The sequence below is a fragment of the Pteropus medius genome, unplaced genomic scaffold, assembly GCF_902729225.1.
Source record: "Pteropus medius unplaced genomic scaffold, Ma_sr-lr_union100, whole genome shotgun sequence".
Lineage (NCBI taxonomy): Eukaryota > Metazoa > Chordata > Mammalia > Chiroptera > Pteropodidae > Pteropus > Pteropus medius.
This window is the reverse complement of record NW_024345601.1, coordinates 1,658,139-1,677,425: the sequence shown is the minus strand read 5'-3', so window position 1 is coordinate 1,677,425 and position 19,287 is coordinate 1,658,139. Positions and strand designations below refer to the sequence as shown.

General features: G+C 35.0%; 1 protein-coding gene and 1 pseudogene across 2 annotated transcripts in view; both read left to right on the top strand.

The window, feature by feature from the left end:
- The window catches only part of XRN2 (5'-3' exoribonuclease 2), a 76,948-nt gene that overhangs the window by 45,837 nt on the left and 11,824 nt on the right, over nt 1–19,287 (top strand). The gene's annotated exons all lie outside the window — the stretch shown is intronic.
- LOC120612047 (uncharacterized) lies at nt 508–623 on the top strand (annotated as a pseudogene).

Below are 19,287 nucleotides of genomic sequence, written 5' to 3'. Positions count from 1 at the left end.
ATGGAATAACAACCATTTAATTGAGAGATAGCAATATCCCTTTTTTGAACAAATTGTATCTCAGTACCACTAATTATATGACATTTGAATTCTGTGGAAAAGGGAGAAAATAGTTGAATGTTATAGGCTTCATAGATTTATACTAATTTTAAATTGTATCCCAATTTAATATTATTTTTGAGCTCTATGGCCATGCCCATTTATCAAGAAAGTCTAAGTCATATGCCAGGTTTTCAAAACCGCTTTCTTCATGAAGCCCTTGCTTCTTCATTCCTGGTTGTCTGGTTATTATCCAGCCAGGCAACATGGGAATGACAGGACAAGAGAGTGTGGCAAAATTCTAACATTTGTTAAATATAAGTGTCATATGATTTCAGTATTTTTCTGAATGTTTGAAATATTTCATAAAAAATTTTTTAGGATGTAGTTTCATAGTATAGTGGTTAATGCATCTGCTTTACACACAGAAGGCCTTGGGTTCATGCCCCAGTAGAGCCACAGTCCATGGTCTAGGGCCATGCCACCCTGAACAAGCCTGATGTCTGATCTCAGAAGCTAAGCAGGGTTGGGCCCCGTTAGTACTTGGATGGGAGACCATCTAGGAAGACCAGGTGCTGTAGGCATAAATAATAATAATAAATAATAATAAATTTTTTTTTAAAGGCTCTATTCCCTCTGCTGTACATTATATCCTTATGACTTATTTTATAACTGGAAGTTTGTATGTCCTTATTCCTTCTCCTTTCCTGCCCATCCCTCACCTCCCTCTTCTCTGGCAGCCAACAGATTGTTCTCTGTATCTTTGAGTTTGTGTTTCGTTTATGCATTTGTCTTGTTTCTTAGATTCCACATGTAAGTGAAATCATATGATGTTTGTCTTCCTTTGTCTGACTTATGTCACTTAGCATAATACTCTCAGAATCCATCCATGTTGTTAGAAATGGCAGGATTTCATTTTTTTTTTTTTATGGCTGAATATTATTCATTGTGTGTGTGTATATGTGTGTGTGTGTGTATATACATATATATGTATATATAAATATACATATATATTTTTTTATGGCTGAGTATTATTCATTGTGTGTGTGTATATGTGTGTGTGTGTATATACATATACACACACACACACCATATCTTCTTTATTTATTCCTCCGTTGATGGATCTAGGTTGCTTTTATACCTTGGCTATTGTAAACAATGCCATAATGAACTTACGAGTACATATATCTTTTCGAATCTGTTTTCATTTTCTTCAGATAAATACCCAAAAGTGGAAATGCTGGTTATACAGTTGCTTTATTTTTAATCTTTTAAGGAATCCCCATACTGTGTTTCCAAGGGTAGGTGTTAAATCTTCTTTGAATGCTTGACAAATCACCTGTGAAGCTGCCTGATCCTGGACTTTTGTTTTTGGGAGTTTTTGGATTATTGATTCAATTTTGTTATTAGTGATCAGTCTGTTCAGGTTTTCTATTCTTGATTCAGTCTTGGAAGAATGTATGTTTCCAGGAATTTATCCATTTCTTCTGTCTTGTCCAATTTGTTGTCGTATAATTGTTCACAGTATTCTTTTATAATCTTTTGTGTGTTTTTGGTTGTCACTTTCTTTTCTGATTTTATTTATTTGGGCCCTCTCTTTTTCTTGATGAGTCTGGCTCAAGATGTATCTATGTTGTTTATCTTTCAAAGAACCAGCTGTTAGTTTTGTTGATCTTTTATATTTTTTGTCTCTATTTTATTTATTTTTGCTCTAATCTTTATTATTTCCTTCTTTCTACTCACTTTGGGCTTTGTTTGGTCTTGTTTTTCTAGTTCTTTTAGATGTAAGTTTAGATTGTTTTATTTAAGATTTTTCATGTTTCTTCCAGTAGGCCTTTATTGCTATGAATTTCCCTCTTAGAACTGCTTTTGCTGTGTCCCAAAGATTTTGGATTACTGTTTCCATTTTCATTTATGTCAGATATTTTTTGATTTCCTCATTAATCCATTGATTGTTTGGTAGCATGTTGTTTATCCTTCGTATTTGTGTTTTTTCCAGTTTTCCTTATTGTAATTGATACTGTTTCATACTGTTGTGATCAGAGAAGATGGTTGATATGATTTCAGTCTTAAAATTACTGAGACTTTGTGGCTTAATATGTGGTCTCTCTTGGAAGATGTTTCATATGTACTTGGAAAAAAATGTGTATTTTGCTGTTTTGGGATAGAACGTTCTGTAAATATCAAGGCTACTGTTTCCTTGTTGATTTTCTGTCTGGATGATCTATCTGTTGATATAAATGGGGTGTGAAAGTCCCCTATTATTATTGTATTACTGTCATTTTCTCCCTTCATGTCTCCTAATAGTTGCTTTATGCATTTAGGTGCTCCCACATTGAGTGCGTAGATGTTGGCAAGTATTATATTCTCTTGTTAGATTGATCCCTTTATTATTACGTAATGCCCTTCTTTGTCTCTTGTTATTTACAGTCTTTGTTTGAAAGTCTGTTTTGTCTAAGTATTGCTACCCCAGCTTTCTTTTCATTTGCATGAAATATCTTTTTTTATCCTTTCACTTGCAGTCTCTATGTGTCTCTCAATGTGAAGTGAGCCTCTTGTAGGCCACATATACACAGATCTTGTTTTTTATATTTGTTTAGCCACCCTATGTCTTCTGTTGGAGCATTTAGTCAGCTTACACATTTAATGTAATTACAGATAGGTGTGTACTTGTTGCCATTTTATTGTTTTCTGGTTGTTTTGTGGTTCTTTGTTCCATTCTTCTTCTCTTGTACATTGATGACTTTCCTTAGTGATTTGTTTGAGATACTTTTTATTTTTTATGTATCTGTAAAAGGTTTCAGAGTTGTGGTTACTATGAGATTCATATGTTTATAGCAGTCTGTTTTAAGTTAATGGTCACTTAAGTTCTAACATGTTCTAAAAGCACTACATTTTTTACTCACCCTTCTTACCATGTTTGTTTTTGACATCATTTTTACATCTTTTGTATGTGTGTGTCCCTTAATTTATCACTGCAGTTATTCATGTTCTTGTTATTTTTCTCTCTTAATCTTCATACTAGCTTTGTAATTGGTTGATCTACTATATTTTAAAAGTGTTTGCCTTTATCACTTTTCTGTTTTGCTTTTATTTATTTTTATTTTGTCCTATATTTTCCATTTTTAGTTTTGCCCATTTCTGCTTAAAGCAGTCTCTTTAACATTTCTGTAATGCAGATTTATTGGCAAGGAACTCCTTTACCTTTTGCTTGTCTGGGAAACTTTATCTCTACTTCAGTTCTTTTTTTTTTAATTAGAAGTTTGTTGGCGTAACACGGGTTAATACAATTATATAGTTTTCAGGTGTACATTATAATTTGACATCTATATATTCTATTGTGTGATTAGCACCCAAAGTCCAGGTTCCTTCAGCTACCATATATTTGATCCCCTTTACCCTCTTTACACTTCACCTACCCCCTTATATTTGACCCCACTTACCCTGTCTACCTCTCCCCTCTTCCCCTACCCCCTACCCTCTGGTAACTACTAGTCCATTGTCCATGTCCATGAGTCTCTGTTTGTTGTCCTGCTCATTTGTTGCTTTTAGGTTTATATCCCACATCTAAGTGATATCATGTGATTTTCTACTTTTTCAGTCTGGCTTATTTCACTTAGCATGATTATCTCAAGGTCCATCCATGTTGTTGCAAATGGCAGTATTTCATCTCTTCTTATGGCTAAGTAATATTCCATTGTATATATGTGCCACAGCTTCTTTAGCCAATCATCTGTCGTAGGACTCTTCGGTTGCTTCCATGTCCTGGTCACTGTGAATAATGCTGCTATGAACTTCTGTGTGCAAATATCTTTTCGGATATGGGTTTTCAAGTCTTTGGGGTAAATACCCAATAGTGGGATTGCTGGATCATATGGTAGATCAATTCTTAGTTTTTTGAGGAACCTCTATACTGTTTTCCATAGTGGCTGTACCAATTTGCAGCCCTACCAATAGTATATGAGGGTTCTTTTTTCTCCACATCCTCTCCAACATTTGTTATTACTTGTCCTGTTGATTATAGCTATTCTTACAGGTGTGAGATGGTATCTCATTGTGGTTTTGATTTGTATTTCCCTAATAGCTAGCAATGTTGAGCATCTTTTTATATATTTGTAGACCATTTGTATGTCCTCTAGGGAGAAGTATCTGTTCAGGTCCTCTGCCCATTTGGATTGGATCATTTGTTTTTTTGTTGTTATTGTTATTGAGTTGTATGAGTTTTTTGTATATTTTGGATATTAGGCCCTTATCAGAGGCGTTGCTTGCAAATATATTTTCCCATTGAGATGGTTGTCTCTTTACATTGTTGACGATTTCTTTTGCTGAGCAGAAGCTTTTTAGTTTGATGTAGTCCCATTCGTTTATTTTTGCTTTTACTTCCCTTGCCTTTGAGGTCAAATTCATAAAATCCTCTTTAAGTCCAAGGTCCTTGAGTTTAGTTCCTATGTTTCCTTCTATGCATTTTATTGTTTCAGGTCTTATAGTCAGGTCCTAAATCGATTTTGAGTTAATTTTGGTGTGTGGTGGTAGACAACAGCTTAGTTTCATTCTTTTGCTGGTGGCTTTCTAATTTTCCCAGCACACGCTTTCCGTTCTCCACTGTATGTGTTAGGCTTTCTTGTCAAAAATTATTTGCCCATTTAAATATGGGTTTACTTCTGGACTCTCAGTTCTGTTCCACTGGTCCGTGTGTCTGTTTTGCTGCTAATGCCATGCTGTTTTGATAACTGTCACTTTGTATTATAATTTGAATTCGGTCAGAGTGATGCCTCCAGCCTTGTTCTTTTTTCTCAGGATGGCTTTGGCAATTCAGGGTCTTTTGTGCTTCCATACAAATCTGATGATTTTTTGTTCTATTTCTTTAAAAATGCCGATGGGATTTTGATGGGGATTGCATTAAATCTGTATAATGTTTTAGGTAATATGGTCATTTTAACTATGTTGATTCTTGCAATCCAAGAACACAAAATATCTTTCCATTTCTTTGTATCTTCTTTGATTTCTTTTAATAGTGTCTTGTAGGTTTCATTATATAGGTCCTTCACATGTTTCGTTAAATTTATTCGTAGGTTTTTCATTCTTTTTGTTGCAATTGCAAAAGGAATTATTTTTTCCACTTCTTTTTCTGATGCTTCATTATTAAAGTATAGGAAAGCTATGGGTTTTTGAATGTTGATTTTGTATCCAGAGACTTTACTGTATTTGCTTATTGTTTCTAGTAGTGCTCTTGTGGAGTCTTTAGGGTTTTCTGTATAGAGAATCATGTCATCTGCAAATAGTGACAGTTTGACTTCTTCGTTTCCTATTTGAATGCCTTTTATATCTTTCTCTTGCCTGATCGTACTTGCTAGAACCTCCAATGTTATATTGAATAGCAGTGGCGATAGTGGACAGCCTTGCCTTTTTCCTGATCTTAGAGGGAAGGTTTTTAGTTTTTCACCATTAAGTATAATATTGGCTGAGGGTTTGTTATAAATGACCTTTATTATGTTAAGGTACTTTCCTTCTATACCGATTTTGTTAAGTGTTTTGATCATAAATGGATGCTGTATCTTATCGAAGTCTTTTTCTGCATCTATTGATATGATCATATGATTCTTATTTTTTAATTTGTATATGTGCTGTATCACATTAATCGATTTGCACATGTTGAACCATCCCTGTGCCCCTGGGATGAAGCCCACTTGATGTGGTGTATAATCTTTTTAATGTTGTTATATTCGGTTCACTAGTATCTTATTTAGGATTTTTGCATCTGTGTTCATGAGAGATATTGGCCTGTAGTTTTCTTTTTTGTGCGTGTTATCTTTACCAGGTTTTGGTATCAGAGTAATATTGGCCTCATAAAATGAGTTGGGAAGTATTGCCTCCTCTTTGATTATTTGGAAGAGTTTGAGGAGAATAGGTATTAAATCTTCTTTGAATGTTTAGTAGAATTGACTGGTAAAGCCATCTGATCCTGGACTTTTACTTTTTGGTAGGTTTTTGTTTCAATTTCCATACTGCTGATCCGTCTATTTAGATTTTTCATTTCTACTTTATTCAATCTAGGAAGGCTGTATTTTTCTAAATACTGGTCCATTCTTCTAGGTTATTAAATTTGATGTTATATACTTTTTCATAGTATTCTTGTATGATCCTTTGTATTTCTGTGATATCAGTCGTAATTTGCCCTCTTTCATTCCTGTTTTTGTTTATTTGTATTCTTTCTCTTTTTTCTTTAGTTAGTGTAGCCAGGGGTTTATCAATTTTATTAACCTCAAAGAACCAGCTCTTTGTCACATTTATTTTTTTCTATTCTTTTGTTTTCAATTTTATTTCTGCTCTAATTTTGATGATTTCTTTCCTTCTGCTGACTTTAGGCTTGATTTGTTCTTCCTTTTCTAGTTTTTTAAGATGAAGTGTTAGGTTATTTATTTGGGCTCGTTCTTGTTTTTGGAGGTAGGCCTGTAGTGATATGAACTTTCGTCTTATGACCACTTTTGCCATGTCCCAAAAGTTTTGATATGTTGTACTATAATTATCATTTGTGTCTACGTATCTCTTGATCTCTCTTATCTCTTCTCTGACCCAGTTATTCTTCAGTAGCATGTTGTGTAATCTCCATGTATTTGTGGTTCTTCCTGCTTTCTTTTTGCAGTTGATCTCTAGTTTCAAAGCATTATGATCAGAGAATATAGGTGGTATGATTTCAACTGTCATATTTATTTGTTGAGGCTATCTCTGTGTCTCAGTATGTGGTCGATTCTTGAGAATGTTCTATGTGCACTAGAGAAGAATGTGTAAGCAGCTGTTTGGGGATGGAAGGCTCTGTAAATGTCAGTTATGTCCAGTTAGTCTAATGTATCATTTAAAGATGTTATTTCCTTATTGATTTTTCTGTTTGGATGATCTGTCCATATCTCACAGTAGGGTATTTAGGTCCCCTACTACGATGGTGTTTTGGTCTGTTTGTCCCTTTAGTTCTGTTAGTAATTGCTTTACATATTTCGGGGCTCCCTGATTGGGAGCATAGATATTAACAAGTGTTATGTCTTCTTGATGCATGATTCCCTTTATCATTATGAAGTGTCCCTCAGTATCTTTCTTTTTATTTTGAAGTCTGTTTCATCTCATATTAGTACTGCTACTCCTACTTTTCTCGGAATGCCATTTGCTTGAAATATCATTTTCCATCCTTTCACTTTGTGTCTATATTTGTCTTTGGAGCTGAGAGGTGTCTCCTGAAGGCAGCATATGGTCGAGTTTTGTTTTTTGACCCATTCTGCAACTCTGTGCCTTTTTATTGATGAGTTCAGTCCATTTACATTTAAGGTGATTATTGAAATGTGAGGTCTTCTTATAGCCATTTTATCTTTTGCTTTTTGGTAGCTTGGTGTTTCCATTGCTTCTTTGTTCTTACGTTTCTGTTTTCTTTATTTTGGTTGGCTTTTGTGGTTTTTTTCCTCTGGTTCTTCTTGTTTTATGTTATATACTTCAGTTCTGAATCTTTGGTGTGTGGTTACCATTAGGAGTATGAAAAGGATAGTTATATATATTCAGTTGTCCATTTTCTTCTGTGCATGTCTTATCTCCATTCCCCTTTGTGAACTTGGCTCTTTGAATCCTCCCCTTTTCAGTCATTGTTGTCTCAGTTTGTCCCTATGTATGCTGAACGTTCAATACTATCGTGTTATAACAGTTCACTTATTATTATTTAAGCTATAATGCCCTGCTTTTAAATAGGGTTGCACTCCTCTGCTTCTCTTTGCCTGATAGTCACTTTACTCTTAATTATGTATTTTTGTTGTTGTTATTTTGTTTTAGGTGAGCTGACTCCTTTCAGTATTTCATATAGTGCAGGCCTCGTAGTGGAGAATTCCCTCAGTTTTTGTATGTCTGGAAAGGTCTTGATTTCTTCTTCATATCTGATGGAGAGCTTAGCTAGATACATTATTCTAGGCTGGTAGTTCCTTTCACTTAATAGTTTAAATATTTGGTTTCATTCCTTTCTGGCTTGTAAGGTCTGTGCTGTGAAGTTCAATGATAATCTAATGGATTTTCCTTTATACGTTACCATTTTCTTTTCCCTAGCTGCCTTGAGAATTCTCTTTGTCATTGACTTTTGATAACTTTAATACAGTGTGTCTTGGTGAAGGCCTTTTTGGGTTGAGATAGTTGGGTATTCTGTTGACTTCTTGAATTCCAAGCTCCAGCTCATTCCTTAGATTTGGGAAATTCTCGTCCATTATTTGTCTGAAAATGCTTTCTAAACCCTGTTGCTTTTCCTAGCCTTTGGTAATGCCCATTATTCTTATGTTTCTGCTCCTGATAGTATCAGCTAGTTCTTGTGTTTCTCTTTCATTAGTTTTCATTCTTCGGTTTCTCTCTTCTTCCTTCTGATTTATTTCTAGATTTCTGTCTTCGATATCACTGATCCTTTCCTCCATTTGGTTGACTCTATTTCCAAGGCTAACTATTTCATTTTTCAACTCTTACAGTGCGTTCTGCATCTCCAGAATATCTCTTCTGTTCTTCTTGAGAGTTTCAGCCTCCTTGCTCTGCTTATCTAATTATTTTTTCAATTCCTGAAATTGTTGATATGATTTGTTTGGGGTTTCATTGAGTTTTTTCAAAAGTAGCATCCTGAAGTCTCTGTCATTTAAGTCGCATATTTCTACGTCTGTAAGCTTATTTTCTGGAGATTTTTCTGTCTTTCTTTCTGAGATGCCTTGTCACCTTGGTTGTTCATGGTGTTTAATGGACTATTTCTCCGCCTGGGCATTAATGGATGTGTATTCTCTTGTTTTTCTAGAAAGAAGATTTATTAAATAAAGGTCTCTCTTTAGCCTGCTGCAAAGAAGGCATTCTTCTTTTGGTTTCCAGTAGGATCTTGGAACCCTAGCAGTTTAGGGAGCGTTTGCTCAGATTCTCCTGGGGCTCCGCGGTGATGGGTCTCGGAGGGTATGGGGGAAGGGGCCCACTGGGTCGTAGGTTTGGGGCTCTGGCTCAGCCTCGGTTTTTCAACGGGCTGGTAAAAATCAGCTGTTGTTTCTCTGTGGTCTGCCCCGCTTCTCCACTTTCTGCCCTGATGACTGGGCCCTCTGGTCAGGTGAGTACAAGCCCCGGCACTTCCAGGCAGAGCTGATCAGGAAAGTTGCCACATCTTCACCCCTCCCCCTCCTCCTACAGGGAGCTCCAGCAGCTGTGAGAGGCAGCTTCTTTATTACTCCCAGTCCACCGCCCCACACTGGGGGTTCTGTCCTGTGGTACCTCTTATGCGCAGATCCCTCGCTCAGATGTGCTGGTTTGTAGTTTGGATGTTTTTTGTTAAGTTTTACATGTTCAGCTTATTGTTGTTTCAAGGGGAAAGATCTAGGGACATCTCTCACTCCGCCATGTTTCCGCCTAATCCAGACTTTGGTTTTATTTTTAAAGGAAATTCTTTCCAGCTATTTCCTTCACCAGGTGCTTATGAGAATTATCTAATATTGATTTACTTAACATACATCAATTTTCCTTCTTCCCCAAACAGGGTCAGGGCCATTGTAAAGGTGCTTGCCAACTGCTCGCCGCCGCCCCTACTTCAGTTCTTAATGAAAACCTTGCTGGATAGAGTATTCTTGGCTACCTGTTTTTCCTGTCATCATGTAACTAGCTCTTTTTCTCTTGATGCTTTTAAATCTCTAACTTTTGGAATTTTCATTATGATGTGTCCTGGTGTGGACCTCTTTTGAGTTTCCTGGACTTGAATGTCTGTTTTCTTCACCAGATTAGGGAGGTTTTCAGATATTACTTTTTGAAATAGGTTTTCTGTCCCTTTCTCGTCATCTTCTCCCCCTAGGATCCCTATGATATTTGTTTGCTTGATATTATCCCAGAGGCCCCTTAAACTATCCTCATTTTCTTGAATTTTTTTTCTTTTTGCTGTTCAGATTGCATAATTTCTAATACCTTGTCTTCCAGCTTTATGACTCATTGTTCTGCTTCATCTTATCTGATACTGATTTCCTCGTGTGTGTGTGTGTGTGTGTGTGTGTGTGTGTGTGTGTGTGTATTTCAGTTATTGTATTCTTCAGTTCTAATTTTTTCTTTTTATATCATCTCTTTTTTGAAGTTCTCCTGGAATTCACCTTTTCTTCTCCTGAGTTCATTGAGCATCATTATAGGCATTGTTTTAAAGTTGTTATTGGGTATCGTTTGTCTTTGTTACCATTTAGTTCTTTTTCTGGGGTTATTGCCTGTTATTTTTCTGGGAACATATTTTTGTGTCTCTGTATTTTGGCTTTTGTTGTATTCGTTTCTATGAATTACCTGAAACAGCTACCTCTCTTGATCTTGAAGGATTAGCTTTGTGTAGGAATTTACTCTTTGTAGACTGTGTGTCCTGAGTGTCTTTGGCAAGCCAGCCGCACCTAGAGCTGGAGTTGGAGTTGGAGTTGGAACTGGAATGGGCATGGGCCACAGGAAGACCTGGGGGTTGTGCCAGGACCAACTTGGCAGGCCAGTTGGATCTATAGTTTGAGTTGACCCGGGCCGTGGAGAGTCCTGTGGGCAAGCTACGTTAGAGCATCCTTGGTAGATAGGTTGGAGCTGTGTCTTGAACAGGTGTAAGCTGTGGGGAATCCAGCAGCAAGACCTACACTGCAATCTTGAACTGGAAGCTGGCTTAATGACAGACATTGAATGGAGCATTGTTAGACTCCATCTTGATATCTATGGATTTCTATTTTATTCTATTTAGTGTAGCACAGAAGGGGCATAGAATTTAACAGGCCTCTTGTGGAACTACTTGGAGCAGTTTACTTGTCTGCTTTTCCTCCAAGTTTAGCAAATATTTCTGAGTATTTCCATATATACATCACTTTGAAAGAACTATGTATGCCCTGAGATTTTACTAGTAAATGGTGAAAGCATTTCTACATTATTGTTAAAGCTGCTCGTTTATTTTTTATTTATTTTATTTTTTTAAATTCCCCCTCCCCCGCCCCTTCCACCCCTGGCCTACAGATGCTGCCGTCTCCTCTTAAGAGCTGGATCTCTGAAGGCGGGGTGTCTCCTCCTACGCGCTCACGGTGCACACCCAGGGCCTGGTGCACCCAGGGGGCCTGGCGTGCCCTGGGTATGGGCCGTGGCTCCACTGGGGTGCGAACCTCGGACCTTCTGTGTGTAAAGCAGATGTGCTAACCAGTACTCTATGGAGCCACCCCTAAAGCTAGCTGTTTATTGACACATTCTTATCAGTTCTTTTTTTTCTTATGGCTCTTTGACATTTACTTCTATCTGTAATGGTATCACAGCTTCCACATAGGAAAAATTGAGATGCAGAGTGCTAGAGCCAGGTAAAATCTCTGTGGGTTAGTTTAGCTAGTATTTTGTAGATGATGATTATGAGGAATTTCTGAAGTTATTGCACTGAGTAAACTTTCAGAGGTCTGAAAAGTGGTTTGAGTAGCAGATGCGAAAGAAAGCATGTGCTCTCTGTTAAGCAGATTCCTTTCATCTCGTATTTCCTAGTTAGGACCCCTGCCACCATAGTTTATCTAGATACCATCTAGACAGCTACTTAAATTGTTTAAAGTTTTTTTTAACTTAAATTAGTTTTTTAAATTAATGAATTATATCAGTACTATGACATTATGGGTTTGATGTTTGTTTGTTTTCTAATATACATAAAAATAAGTATAACTATGAAGATGAGTTTCATGGTCCATGTTTCATGGGCCCCCAGAAAATCATCTTGAGTACCACCTGTGGGAAACATACCACACCCTGGGAAACATTGTCTAGATCAGTGGTTCTTAACTTTTAGGAAATCATAGGCTCATATGAGAATCTGTAAAAGCCAGTGATTTTCCCAGAAAATCTCTCAGTGTGGGGTTCATGTAAATCCAGATACTCCATTCGAGGTACCCTTCTAGCCTGTGGAATCCTTTAACAGTAAGAGAAAGAGAAAAGAAATTTCTTAAATTTATCAAGGTTACACGAGAGGTAAAGAATTTCATGCCTTCAGGATCCTGCAATTATATACTTTTTAGTTTGCTTTCTTTGGAAACAGACAAGTCTTGTTAGCATCTGGGCATCTTATTTCAACTTGTGGGGTCTTTCCTGCCCTTTATTAGTGTGAGTAACTCCGCATTTGCCATTATTATAGCCCCTATTAGATATAAATTTTTTACTTACAAAGAAACTTTGATTAGAATCTATTTCATTTAGAACCTCTTTATTTTAACTATGTCATTAAAATAGGAATTATATTCTGTAAAGTAGAGATTGACTTAGAGCAAGTGGCCCTCTCTGCCTGGTGACTTGTAAACATTGAGTCACCTAAGGATTTGAACAACTTTTCAATTGAAATGTGGATGGGAAGAGTAAAAACAAAAAATAAAATCAGCAAGAATGCGATATTTAAATTGAACATACAAAGGAGATTTGGGGTGCTCTGGGCTGAGAGAAAATGAGGTTAGTGTACAGGGCACGTAGCCAGATGGTATTAAGCTTAGATTAACTGATAGAAAATTAGTCTGGAGACGTATATTGGAACAGATTATAAACGTGGGGAGGCAGATTTTTTTTTCATATTTTTAGTGACATTTAAAATGTATATTAACTGTAGTATATGTTAATTAAGCGAAATGTGGCATATAACAATAAAACTTAAAAAAGAAAGTCACCCATAATTCCATGAACCTGAAATAAGCTTTCCTTTCATTATTGTTCATATTTGCAATTTTTGAAAGTTTAGTTATTATACATGTTTTTGCATATGCTTTTTAATGAACTGTAACATACGTAAATGCCAAATCATAAGTGTACAGTTTGATTAACTTTTATGAAATGAACATACTCAAGTAACCACCACTCCAAAAAATACAAAATTACCAATACCCAAGAAGTTCCCCATTGTGTCCTCTCCCAGGTACTACCTCAGCCCATTAAGAGTAAGCATTATCCTGACTTCAGTATTACAGATTTGTTTTGTTTTGTTTTTAACTTTACCTAATGGAGTCTTATACTATTACTCTCTTTAAAATTTGCTCTCTTTTGTTCAATTATTTCGTTTCTGAGGTTTATCCATGTCATTACTCCCAGCAATAGTTTGTTCATTCTCATTGCTTACAGTATTTCATCATATGACTGTCACCATTTATCTATCCAATGGGTTGATTCTCAGTTTGGGAATAGTACTGCTGTGAAGTTCTTGTGTCTTTGATGCATATGTATAAACATTTCTCATGGGTATGTACCTAGCAGTAGAATTGCAAGGTTGCAATTGTGTGTATGCTCATCTTTAGTGAATGAAAATGCCACACATGATTACCAAATTTCATTCAGCTTATAACAATTTACATTTCTATGACAGTATAGTAAAATTCTAGTTGCTCCACATTCTTACCAGCCTTTGATACTGTCTTTTCGTTTTCAGCCATTCTACTAGGGGGTAATGGTATCTCACTGATGTTTTAATTAGCATCTTCTTGATTACTTAATTACTTAGATGAGCACTTTTCATGTTTATTGACCACTTGTGTGTGTGTGAGCGAGGGAGAGGGAGAGAAAGAGGGAAGGAAGGGAAAGAGGGAGAGAGAGATAGATATAGCCCTGTTTCAGTCTTTTGTCCATTTTTCAGGTTTTTTCTTTTTGTTTTGTAGTTCTTTTACATTCTGCTTATGAGATTATATTTGTATTGGAAATACATTTTTCCACTTGATAGCTTAACTTTTTACTTTAATTGGTGTCATGTGATGAACAGAAGATTATGCCAACATTTGGAGAACATGGGTGAAGGGCATGTGGGAATTCTTTGTGCTCTTCTTTTAGCTTTTCTGTAAGTCTTGAAATATCACAATTAAAAAATGAGGATAAAAATAAACATTCCTAGATATTTGATGTGTTTTGGTGTTTTTGTAAGTAATATTATCTTCTAAATTTTGTTTCTAATTGCTTGCTTGAATATACAAATAAAGATGATTTTTGAATATTGACTATATCTACAACCTTACTAAATTTATTCTGAATTTTGTCTGTACTTGTAGATTTTTTTTTTTGCCTACTCAATCATGTCATCTGCAAGCAATGACAGTTTTATTAATCATTTTATAATCTTAATGCCTTTTGGTCTTTTGCTTTATTGCACTGGATAGGATCTCTAGTATAATTGAGCATCCTTGTTTTATTCCCAATCTTAAGGGGGCAAATAGGTAATATTTTACCATTAAATATGATGTTTGTTATGGTTTTTTTCTTCATAGACAACCTTTATTATATTGAGAAATTTGCCTTCTATTTGTTTCTAGTGAATAGTAAATTTTGTCAAATGCTTTCCCTCCATATTTTGAGATGGTAATGGATTTTATTGTTTCATCACATAACTTTTGTTATGTGACGAAATACATGGATTGATTTTTGACTTTTAAACCAACCTGGCATTACTGGGATAATCCTAATTCAGTGTGATGTATCATTCTTTTTTATATGTCACTTCCTTCTGTGTGTCAGTATATTATGGGGTACTTTTTCATCTGTGTAATATGAGAGAGATTAGCTTATAACTTCCCTTTTTCACACATTCTGGCCTCATAAAACAAGTTAGAAAGTGTTTCCTACATTTCCGTTTTCTATAAGAGTTACTGTGAGATTGTTGTCATGTATTAATCCTTAGAAGAATTCAGTGGTGAAGCCATTTGGGCCTAGCAATTTTTTCATGAAAAGGTTTTTAACTATAGATTCAAATTCTTAAGTAGATACAGGTTATTCTGATTTTTTGTGTTGTTGTTGTTACTTCTTGTGTTGGTTTTGGTAAGCCCCTCCTTTTTTTGTATGAATGTGCCATTTATTCTAAAATTTCAGATATATTGCCAAACATTGGTCATGATATACTTTTTCTTGATGCTTGATTTATTTTTATTTATGTATTTTTACTTTGCATTTCTTTAAAATTTATTGTTCAATTACAGTTGACATACAATTATATTAGTTTCAGGTTTACAACATGGTGATTAGATATTTATATACCTTATGAAATGATCACCTCAATTAGTCTAGTACCCAGCTGACACCATACATACTTATTACAGTGTTATTGACTATATTCCCTATTGCTGTACTTTACATCCCCATAACTATTTTTAAAACTGGCAATTTGTACTTAATCTTTTTCATGTTTTTCATGTACTCCCCAACCCCTTCCCATCTGGCAACCATCAGTTTGTTCTTTATCTGAGTTTGTTTCTGTTTTGTTTGTTTGTTTATTTTTTTTCCACTTAGCATAATACCTTCTGTGCCCATCCATGTTGTCTCAGATAGCAAGATTTTGTTCTTTTTTTGAGTAATATTCTGTAATATGAGTAATATTTCACTGTATATATGTACCGTATCTTCTTTATCCATTCATCTATTGACGGACACTTAGGTTGCATCCATATCTTGGCTGATGTAAGTAATACTACAGCAAACATCAGGATGTATATGTCTTTTTTAGTTAGTTTTTTGGGTTTTTAAAATTTTTTCAATTACAGTTGACATTCAGTATTTATTTAGTTTCAGGTTGTTATTAACACAGTTGTTAGACGTTTATATAATTTATGAAGTGATTCTCCCCATCGATCTGGTACCCACCTGACACCATACATAGTTGTTTCCATATTATTGACTATATTCCCTATGTTGTACTTCACATTCCCTTGACTATTCTGTAACTGCCAATTTGTACTTCTTAATCCCTTCACCTTTTTCAGTCACCCTCCCAACCCTCCTCCCATCTGGCAACCGTCAGTTAATCTGTGAGTTGATTTCTGTATTGTTTGTTCATTTACTTTGTTTTTTTAAGTTCCACATAAAAGTAAAATCATATGTCTGATTTATTTCACTTAGTATAATACCCTCTAGGTCCATCCATATTGTCTCAAGTGGAAAGATTTCATTTTTTATGACTAATATTCCATATATATATATTTTTATATTTTTTTTTATAAAATTTTTATTCACCTGTTTACTTATGGACACTTCGGTTATATTCATATCTTAGTTGTTTTAAATAAAGTTGCAGTAAACATAGGGATGTATATATTTTTTCGAATTAGTGTTTTGGTTTTCTTTGGATAAATACCCAGAAGTGCAGTTGCTGGGTCATTTGGTAATTCTTTTGTAAATTTTTTGAGGAACTTCCATATAATTTTCCATAATGGCTGCACCATTTTGCAACAGTGCATAAGGGTTCCCTTTTCTCTACGTCCTTGCCAGCACTTGTTTTTTGTTGATTTATCGATGATTGCCATTTGACAGGTGTGAGGTAATAAATAGTTCATTGTGCTTTTAGTTTGAATTTCTCTGATGATTAATGATGTTGATCATCTTTTCATGTGTTTGTTGGCCATTTGTATGTCCTATTTGGAGAAATGTCTATTCAGGTCTTCTGCTCATGATTTAATTGGGCAGTTTATGTTTTTGATGTTGACCAGTGTGAGTTCCTGATGTGTTTTGGATACTGATCCCTTACCATATGTATCATTGGCAGATATCTTCTCCCATTTAATAGGTTTTTTCATTTTGTTGATGGTTTCCTTCACCATGTAAAAGCTTAGTTTAATGATATTCCATTTCTTTAGTTTTTCTTTTGTTTCCCTTGCCTGAGGAGACATATCCAAAAAAATATTGCTATGACTGATGTCAAAGAGTTTATTGCCTATGTTTTCTTCCAGAGTTTTATGGTTTCAGTTCTTACATTTAAGTCTTTAATTCATTTGAGTTTATTTTTGTATGTGACGTAAGCAAGTGGTCTAGTTGCATTTTTTTGCATATATTTGCCCACTTTTCCCAGCACCATTTATTGAAGAGACTGCCTTTTTCCCCATTGTATATTCTTGCCTCCTTTGTCTCATGATATATTCTTAATATTTTTTAATGACTAAAAGACTTTAAAATTAATTCCTGGTATTGATAATGTATTCTGTTCCTCTTCTCAATTAGTGTTGCTAGGGCTTATTTAATTTTAATTGGTTTAGTTTTCCTTTTTTTTTTTCATTTAACTTTTAGCTTTGTGGGTCCCCCCCCCCATTGTATATTGTATATTTGTTTTCATTATTCTCTTCAAGTTTCTTTGGAATTAAATTGCTGTTCTTTTTCTAATTTTTGGAGATGGAGGCAAGTAATTTATTTTTAGTATTTTTTATCTAACATATGCACTTGAGTGCTATAAATTTCCCTGTAATCACTTAGCTCTGTCATATATTCCTTTTGTTTTGTGTCATATTAGGTGCTTTCTTCTTTTTCTAATTTTTGGAGATGGAGGCAAGTAATTTATTTTTAGTATTTTTTATCTAACATATGCACTTGAGTGCTATAAATTTCCCTGTAATCACTTAGCTCTGTCATATATTCCTTTTGTTTTGTGTCCTGTATTTATCGTCATTCAGTTCATAATATTTTCTGATTTCCATCTTTAAAATTATATACCCATGGATAATTTAGGAGTATATTGCTTAATTTTTAAGCATATACACTTCTTCTAATCTTTTAAAATAGATTCCTTTCTTAATTTAATTGTAAACTCAATTTCTACAAATGGAATTGCTGGATGAAAAGGTATGTTGAATTTCTGGACTTTTGGTTAAAATTACCATATTAATCTCCAGTAAGAGGTTTACATGTTATGTAACAGCAGATGAGAATTTCTAATATCTCAACTCCCATCAATACCAAGGATTATCAGTTTTTAAATGTTCTTGCTAATTTGATAAGGAAGAATGTATCTTTGTCTTAAGCTATGATTTTTTTAAATTGCTGCTTCGATCACATTTTTACTAACCAGTTTTCTTTCATAGCCTGTTTTTGTTTGTCTAGCTAATTAATTTGTTTGCAAGTCTTTTTCTTTATTTATAAGAGCTTTTTAAAGCTCTTTTTAAGCAGAAGATTGCATAGTCACATCTTTCTAGAATCACAATTCTCTTGGCTATGGAAAAGACTTGGTGGTGGTTCTAGTTAGAGAAAAATAATGAAGGTCAGAAGTGATCTGTGGCAAAGTAGTTTCAAAGTGGAGAAAATGGGAGAAGAGAAACTGAAGGACTGTATAATTGAATGTGATGAGGGAAAGAGAAGATACAAGATGAGGATCATGAGTGCACTGTGGACACCTGGGGGACTAATAAGGCCTTTAACAGAATTTGGAAACCCCGGAAGTTGAAGTAATACGGAAGAATATGATGAGTCTGATTTTTGTGGAGGTTGAAGTGCTGAATACATTGAAGTCATCTGCCAGGAGTTAGTAATATGGATCTAATACTTGCTCAAGAGAGAAGATGTTTAGAGAGAGAAAATTAGGAATTATCCGCATATATGCCAGAAATGTAAAAGTTCAAGAAGGATTTGGATAGGTTAATGAATTTTAATTGCTGTTGGTTATAAGAGAACCTAGAAAAGTTTGGGGTTGTGAGGTTAGACCTCCTTGAAGTCAGCCATGTCATATCACAAATTATTCCCTGATAACCTTTGTAAGAGATATATATATTAGATAAGTAATCGGCCTAAATGGTTATTACTGGATAGTAAATGGTCACAGTTGTGTGATAAGCCCCCAGACAAATGCTCCCAACTGTCAAGAAAGGAAATCGTACTTTTTGTGATGTTTTCCCCAACACTCTTTATACATTTCAACATATGATTTGCCTTTTGTTTTCTTTTAGTTTACTGTCATTAAGTGTGCCATTTTCTGGCACATTTATTTCATGGTCTTTTGTGACCTCTGGATTTCATATTTGTGCAAACAGAATTAATCCCTGAATAACTGTCAGTCCATCCATCCATATCTCTCTTGTCTATATCCTGTTGTAATTTTTATCTGATCCCTTATATTTATATACTTTCTGAATACTAAATCTTTTAGGATAATATTATCCTTTTAAAGAGGACAATGATTTCAGATATTTTAACCAAGACCTTTTCTTATTTTTCCATATTTGTCAAGATATTTAACTACCAAAATGCATGTATTAAGTATGTTTATTTTTTCTTCCTGTCTTAATTAGATGTGTGTATTAATTCTAAACTTTCAAAATGTCGAACGTTTCAAATCCTTAATCCTGCCTTCTTGAAAAACCCTAAGCTCTTTGAGCCTCATGGTTGAGCCTTCTGAACCAGAGGAAGTGGTTCTCCTCTGGTCCTTCTGAAAGAGCGAAGTTACCTCAACCCACAGCATAAGTGCATGTGAAATTTGGAGAAACATGTAGTGGGGAGTGGTTAAGAAAGCTTATCCTGTCCCTCAATAGCCTT